The following is a 6000-nucleotide window of genomic DNA, read 5'->3' on the forward strand; positions in this document are numbered from 1 at the left end:
CCCAAGTGCTCTCAGAAAAGAAGGGTCTTCAGTCTGGTTTGAAGACAGCGAGCGACTCTGCTGTTCGGACACCCAGGGGAAGTTCATTCCACCACTTGTCTTACATGGATTTTGAGGGATGGCGGGTCGAGCCGAGCGGTACTTGAAGCTGGGAGGGCTCTCCGTGCGGATCGGCTTTTGACCATCGCCATCAAATACGGAGGGGCTGGTCCGTTCTTGATGGAAACGTGATTAAAATATCAGAACATATTCAAATAAATATTTTGTCCACAAAAAGAAACAAAAATACAACCTAATTATCTACATTCACTAACCAAAACGAAGAGTAATAGCAAAATAAACAGCCCATCTGTATCAGCAGTGAGTTAAGGCATCATGTTTATTACTGCTTTAGGACCGGCCCTTATTTATTTATTTATTTATTTTGCATTATTAGAAAAAGTATATATATATATATATATATATATATATATATATATATATATATATATATATATATACGAAAGTTTTTTGTTCGTTTGTTCGTTTTTTGTTTGAACGTTTCAGATAAAGGGGGAATAAAAACATTGATTTCTTTTTGGTTTTAAAAACAACATTAGGCTCAACATTATTTACAAATTTGGCTTGAAAATTTTTTTTATACATATAAATATTTCCTAAAATGTGGAATGACGTGAGATTTACCTGTAAAGCAGAGACACAGAGAGGCGGGCTACTACCGTGGTCTACTGTGGCCCAAGTAGAGAACTTGTGATCACTACCCCAAAAAAGCATCTCAGGATGTCTACCCTTCACGGTTGTACACTTTTCCATTCTTAGACGCGTCAAAAACGCAACCATTGAACTCCTGCAAGCCGAAATAGCTCAGTTGGGAGAGCGTTAGACTGAAGATCTAAAGGTCCCTGGTTCGATCCCGGGTTTCGGCAGAAGGGGTGTAGTTTTGTACCCATGCCTTCTACCCATTACATTAAAGCATTACTCACCATCACATATTTTTATGTCTATACTAGATACCTTGTGCTCACTGCCCCCCAAAATATGCTGTTTTGGGGTGAAAGACAGTCTTGTTGACTAAGCAGAAAATCCTCTACAACAACTGAAAGTGAAACACAAGAAATCACACCACCTTAAAAAGGTTTCCGCAGGTCCCACCGAGATTTGAAATCGGATCGCTGGATTCAGAGTCCAGAGTGCTAACCATTACACTATGGAACCGCTGTGTCCAGCAGCATCGCCTCCAAGGTAATAGAAAATAATAAAATAATTAACTCGGTGCAGACACATTGTAAATGACCTATATTAAGAGGTTTCACTCTTTTCACTTACTTTCAATAATTGTATATTTACTGTAATGAACTGTGACTGCAGTGGAGTACAATACACAAGACCTTTATGGAGCCAGTTCAGGATCTATCAAGACTTGCCCAAGACTTTTCCACACTTTTTCAAGCGTTAAATATAATCTCTAAACATTTCGGGTGAACTGTCTCCATCAAGACTTTTCCCAAAAGCACCAGGTCCCACCGAGATTTGAACTCGGATCGCTGGATTCAGAGTCCAGAGTGCTAACCATTACAACATGGAACCAGTACACCCACAACGTTCATGCTTCTCGTCCACAGAGGCTACACGTTAAGATAAAGCACACTAGTTCAGACTCTTAATGTAATATCTACACATCCCGTGTGTGAACTGCTACACCACAGGACACTCAAATATTAAACAATTGTATTATTGTAGGATAATCAACTTATTTACATTTAAGGCATTTAGCAGAAGCTCTTATCCAGAGCGACTTACAAAAGTGATTTGGTATTAACTCAGAAATAACCTTAACGAAATAACGAAAGTTTTTTTTTCGTTTGTTCGTTTTTTGTTTGAACGTTTGAGATAAAGAGAAAAAAACATTGATTTCTTTTTGGATTTAAAAACAACATTAGGCTCAACATTATTTACAAATTTGGTTAGAATTTTTTTTTTTATAAATATAAACGTTTCCTAAAATTTGGAATGACGTGAGATTTACCTGTAAAGCAGAGACACAGAGAGGCGGGCTACTATCGTGGTCTACTGTGGCCCAAGTAGAGAACTTGTGATCAGTACCCCAAAAAAGAATCTCAGGATGTCGACCCTTCACGGTTGTACACTTTTCCATTCTTAGACGCGTCAAAAACGCAACCATAAAGTTCCTGCGAGCCGAAATAGCTCAGTTGGGAGAGCGTTAGACTGAAGATCTAAAGGTCCCTGGTTCGATCCCGGGTTTCAGCAGAAGGGGTGGTCTTTTGTACCTAAGATAGTCCTTTATTAGTCCCGCAGTGGGGAAATTCTCTGTAATAGAAAATAATAAAATAATTAACTCGGTGCAGACACATTGTAAATGACCTATATTAAGAGATTTCACTCTTTTCACTTGCTTTCAATGTTTGTATATTTACTGTAATGAACTGTGACTGCAGTGGAGTACAATACACAAGACCTTTATGGAGCCAGTTCAGGATCAATCAAGACTTGCCCAAGACTTTTCCACACTATTTCAAGCGTTAAATATCATCTCTAAACATTTCGGGTGAACTGTCTCCATCAAGACTTTTCCCAAAAGCATCAGGTCCCACCGAGATTTGAACTCGGATCGCTGGATTCAGAGTCCAGAGTGCTAACCATTACACCATGGAACCAGTACAACCACAACGTTCATGCTTCTCGTCCACAGAGGCTACACGTTAAGATAAAGCACACTAGTTCAGACTCTTAATGTAATATCTACACATCCCGTGTGTGAACTGCTACACCACAGGACACTCAAATATTAAACAATTGTATTATTGTAGGATAATCAACTTATTTACATTTAAGGCATTTAGCAGAAGCTCTTATCCAGAGCGACTTACAAAAGTGATTTGGTATTAACTCAGAAATAACCTTAACGAAATAACGAAAGTTTTTTTTTCGTTTGTTCGTTTTTTGTTTGAACGTTTGAGATAAAGAGAAAAAAACATTGATTTCTTTTTGGATTTAAAAACAACATTAGGCTCAACATTATTTACAAATTTGGTTAGAATTTTTTTTTTTATAAATATAAACGTTTCCTAAAATTTGGAATGACGTGAGATTTACCTGTAAAGCAGAGACACAGAGAGGCGGGCTACTATCGTGGTCTACTGTGGCCCAAGTAGAGAACTTGTGATCAGTACCCCAAAAAAGAATCTCAGGATGTCGACCCTTCACGGTTGTACACTTTTCCATTCTTAGACGCGTCAAAAACGCAACCATAAAATTCATGCGAGCCGAAATAGCTCAGTTGGGAGAGCGTTAGACTGAAGATCTAAAGGTCCCTGGTTCGATCCCGGGTTTCGGCAGAAGGGGTGGTCTTTTGTACCTAAGATAGTCCTTTATTAGTCCCGCAGTGGGGAAATTCTCTGTAATAGAAAATAATAAAATAATTAACTCGGTGCAGACACATTGTAAATGACCTATATTAAGAGATTTCACTCTTTTCACTTGCTTTCAATGTTTGTATATTTACTGTAATGAACTGTGACTGCAGTGGAGTACAATACACAAGACCTTTATGGAGCCAGTTCAGGATCCATCAAGACTTGCCCAAGACTTTTCCACACTATTTCAAGCGTTAAATATCATCTCTAAACATTTCGGGTGAACTGTCTCCATCAAGACTTTTCCCAAAAGCATCAGGTCCCACCGAGATTTGAACTCGGATTGCTGGATTCAGAGTCCAGAGTGCTAACCATTACACCATGGAACCAGTACACCCACAACGTTCATGCTTCTCGTCCACAGAGGCTACACGTTAAGATAAAGCACACTAGTTCAGACTCTTAATGTAATATCTACACATCCCGTGTGTGAACTGCTACACCACAGGACACTCAAATATTAAACAATTGTATTATTGTAGGATAATCAACTTATTTACATTTACATTTAAGGCATTTAGCAGAAGCTCTTATCCAGAGCGACTTACAAAAGTCATTTGCTCTTAACTCAGAAATAACCTCAACTAGTTTGAATAGACTCGAAATTTAAAGATCCTCTAATCTTAGACTCTACTAAACACAAGTCAATAAGGTGACCACTCTACTATTGGCCCAAGTGCTCTCAGAAAAGAAGGGTCTTCAGTCTGGTTTGAAGACAGCGAGCGACTCTGCTGTTCGGACACCCAGGGGAAGTTCATTCCACCACTTGTCTTACATGGATTTTGAGGGATGGCGGGTCGAGCCGAGCGGTACTTGAAGCTGGGAGGGCTCTCCGTGCGGATCGGCTTTTGACCATCGCCATCAAATACGGAGGGGCTGGTCCGTTCTTGATGGAAACGTGATTAAAATATCAGAACATATTCAAATAAATATTTTGTCCACAAAAAGAAACAAAAATACAACCTAATTATCTACATTCACTAACCAAAACGAAGAGTAATAGCAAAATAAACAGCCCATCTGTATCAGCAGTGAGTTAAGGCATCATGTTTATTACTGCTTTAGGACGGGCCCTTATTTATTTATTTATTTATTTATTTTGCATTATTAGAAAAAGTATATATATATATATATATATATATATATATATATATATATATATATATATATATATATATACGAAAGTTTTTTGTTCGTTTGTTCGTTTTTTGTTTGAACGTTTCAGATAAAGGGGGAAAAAAAACATTGATTTCTTTTTGGTTTTAAAAACAACATTAGGCTCAACATTATTTACAAATTTGGCTTGGAAATTTTTTTATACATATAAATATTTCCTAAAATGTGGAATGACGTGAGATTTACCTGTAAAGCAGAGACACAGAGAGGCGGGCTACTACCGTGGTCTACTGTGGCCCAAGTAGAGAACTTGTGATCACTACCCCAAAAAAGCATCTCAGGATGTCTACCCTTCACGGTTGTACACTTTTCCATTCTTAGACGCGTCAAAAACGCAACCATTGAACTCCTGCAAGCCGAAATAGCTCAGTTGGGAGAGCGTTAGACTGAAGATCTAAAGGTCCCTGGTTCGATCCCGGGTTTCGGCAGAAGGGGTGTAGTTTTGTACCCATGCCTTCTACCCATTACATTAAAGCATTACTCACCATCACATATTTTTATGTCTATACTAGATACCTTGTGCTCACTGCCCCCCAAAATATGCTGTTTTGGGGTGAAAGACAGTCTTGTTGACTAAGCAGAAAATCCTCTACAACAACTGAAAGTGAAACACAAGAAATCACACCACCTTAAAAAGGTTTCCGCAGGTCCCACCGAGATTTGAAATCGGATCGCTGGATTCAGAGTCCAGAGTGCTAACCATTACACTATGGAACCGCTGTGTCCAGCAGCATCGCCTCCAAGGTAATAGAAAATAATAAAATAATTAACTCGGTGCAGACACATTGTAAATGACCTATATTAAGAGGTTTCACTCTTTTCACTTACTTTCAATAATTGTATATTTACTGTAATGAACTGTGACTGCAGTGGAGTACAATACACAAGACCTTTATGGAGCCAGTTCAGGATCTATCAAGACTTGCCCAAGACTTTTCCACACTTTTTCAAGCGTTAAATATAATCTCTAAACATTTCGGGTGAACTGTCTCCATCAAGACTTTTCCCAAAAGCACCAGGTCCCACCGAGATTTGAACTCGGATCGCTGGATTCAGAGTCCAGAGTGCTAACCATTACACCATGGAACCAGTACACCCACAAAGTTCATGCTTCTCGTCCACAGAGGCTACACGTTAAGATAAAGCACACTAGTTCAGACTCTTAATGTAATATCTACACATCCCGTGTGTGAACTGCTACACCACAGGACACTCAAATATTAAACAATTGTATTATTGTAGGATAATCAACTTATTTACATTTAAGGCATTTAGCAGAAGCTCTTATCCAGAGCGACTTACAAAAGTCATTTGCTCTTAACTCAGAAATAACCTCAACTAGTTTGAATAGACTCGAAATTTAAAGATCCTCTAATCTTAGACTCTACTA

The 6000-nt window shown here is 38.6% G+C and overlaps 10 non-coding genes across 10 annotated transcripts; 4 read left to right on the plus strand and 6 right to left on the minus strand.

Annotated features, from left to right (window-relative positions):
- Positions 1–853: 853 nt before the first annotated feature.
- trnaf-gaa (transfer RNA phenylalanine (anticodon GAA)) lies at positions 854–926 on the plus strand. The gene has a single exon. It is a non-coding gene; the product is annotated as a tRNA-Phe (tRNA).
- Positions 927–1143: 217 nt separating this feature from the next.
- On the minus strand, positions 1144–1215 carry trnaq-cug (transfer RNA glutamine (anticodon CUG)). The gene has a single exon. It is a non-coding gene; the product is annotated as a tRNA-Gln (tRNA).
- Positions 1216–1515: 300 nt separating this feature from the next.
- On the minus strand, positions 1516–1587 carry trnaq-cug (transfer RNA glutamine (anticodon CUG)). The gene has a single exon. It is a non-coding gene; the product is annotated as a tRNA-Gln (tRNA).
- Positions 1588–2195: 608 nt separating this feature from the next.
- Positions 2196–2268, plus strand: trnaf-gaa (transfer RNA phenylalanine (anticodon GAA)). Its single transcript has one exon. It is a non-coding gene; the product is annotated as a tRNA-Phe (tRNA).
- A 335-nt stretch (positions 2269–2603) lies between these two features.
- Positions 2604–2675, minus strand: trnaq-cug (transfer RNA glutamine (anticodon CUG)). Its single transcript has one exon. It is a non-coding gene; the product is annotated as a tRNA-Gln (tRNA).
- A 608-nt stretch (positions 2676–3283) lies between these two features.
- Positions 3284–3356, plus strand: trnaf-gaa (transfer RNA phenylalanine (anticodon GAA)). Its single transcript has one exon. It is a non-coding gene; the product is annotated as a tRNA-Phe (tRNA).
- Positions 3357–3691: 335 nt separating this feature from the next.
- trnaq-cug (transfer RNA glutamine (anticodon CUG)) lies at positions 3692–3763 on the minus strand. The gene has a single exon. It is a non-coding gene; the product is annotated as a tRNA-Gln (tRNA).
- A 1202-nt stretch (positions 3764–4965) lies between these two features.
- trnaf-gaa (transfer RNA phenylalanine (anticodon GAA)) lies at positions 4966–5038 on the plus strand. The gene has a single exon. It is a non-coding gene; the product is annotated as a tRNA-Phe (tRNA).
- A 217-nt stretch (positions 5039–5255) lies between these two features.
- On the minus strand, positions 5256–5327 carry trnaq-cug (transfer RNA glutamine (anticodon CUG)). The gene has a single exon. It is a non-coding gene; the product is annotated as a tRNA-Gln (tRNA).
- A 300-nt stretch (positions 5328–5627) lies between these two features.
- On the minus strand, positions 5628–5699 carry trnaq-cug (transfer RNA glutamine (anticodon CUG)). The gene has a single exon. It is a non-coding gene; the product is annotated as a tRNA-Gln (tRNA).
- Positions 5700–6000: the final 301 nt, after the last annotated feature.

Source organism: Salminus brasiliensis, chromosome 24 (assembly GCF_030463535.1).
Source record: "Salminus brasiliensis chromosome 24, fSalBra1.hap2, whole genome shotgun sequence".
NCBI lineage: Eukaryota > Metazoa > Chordata > Actinopteri > Characiformes > Bryconidae > Salminus > Salminus brasiliensis.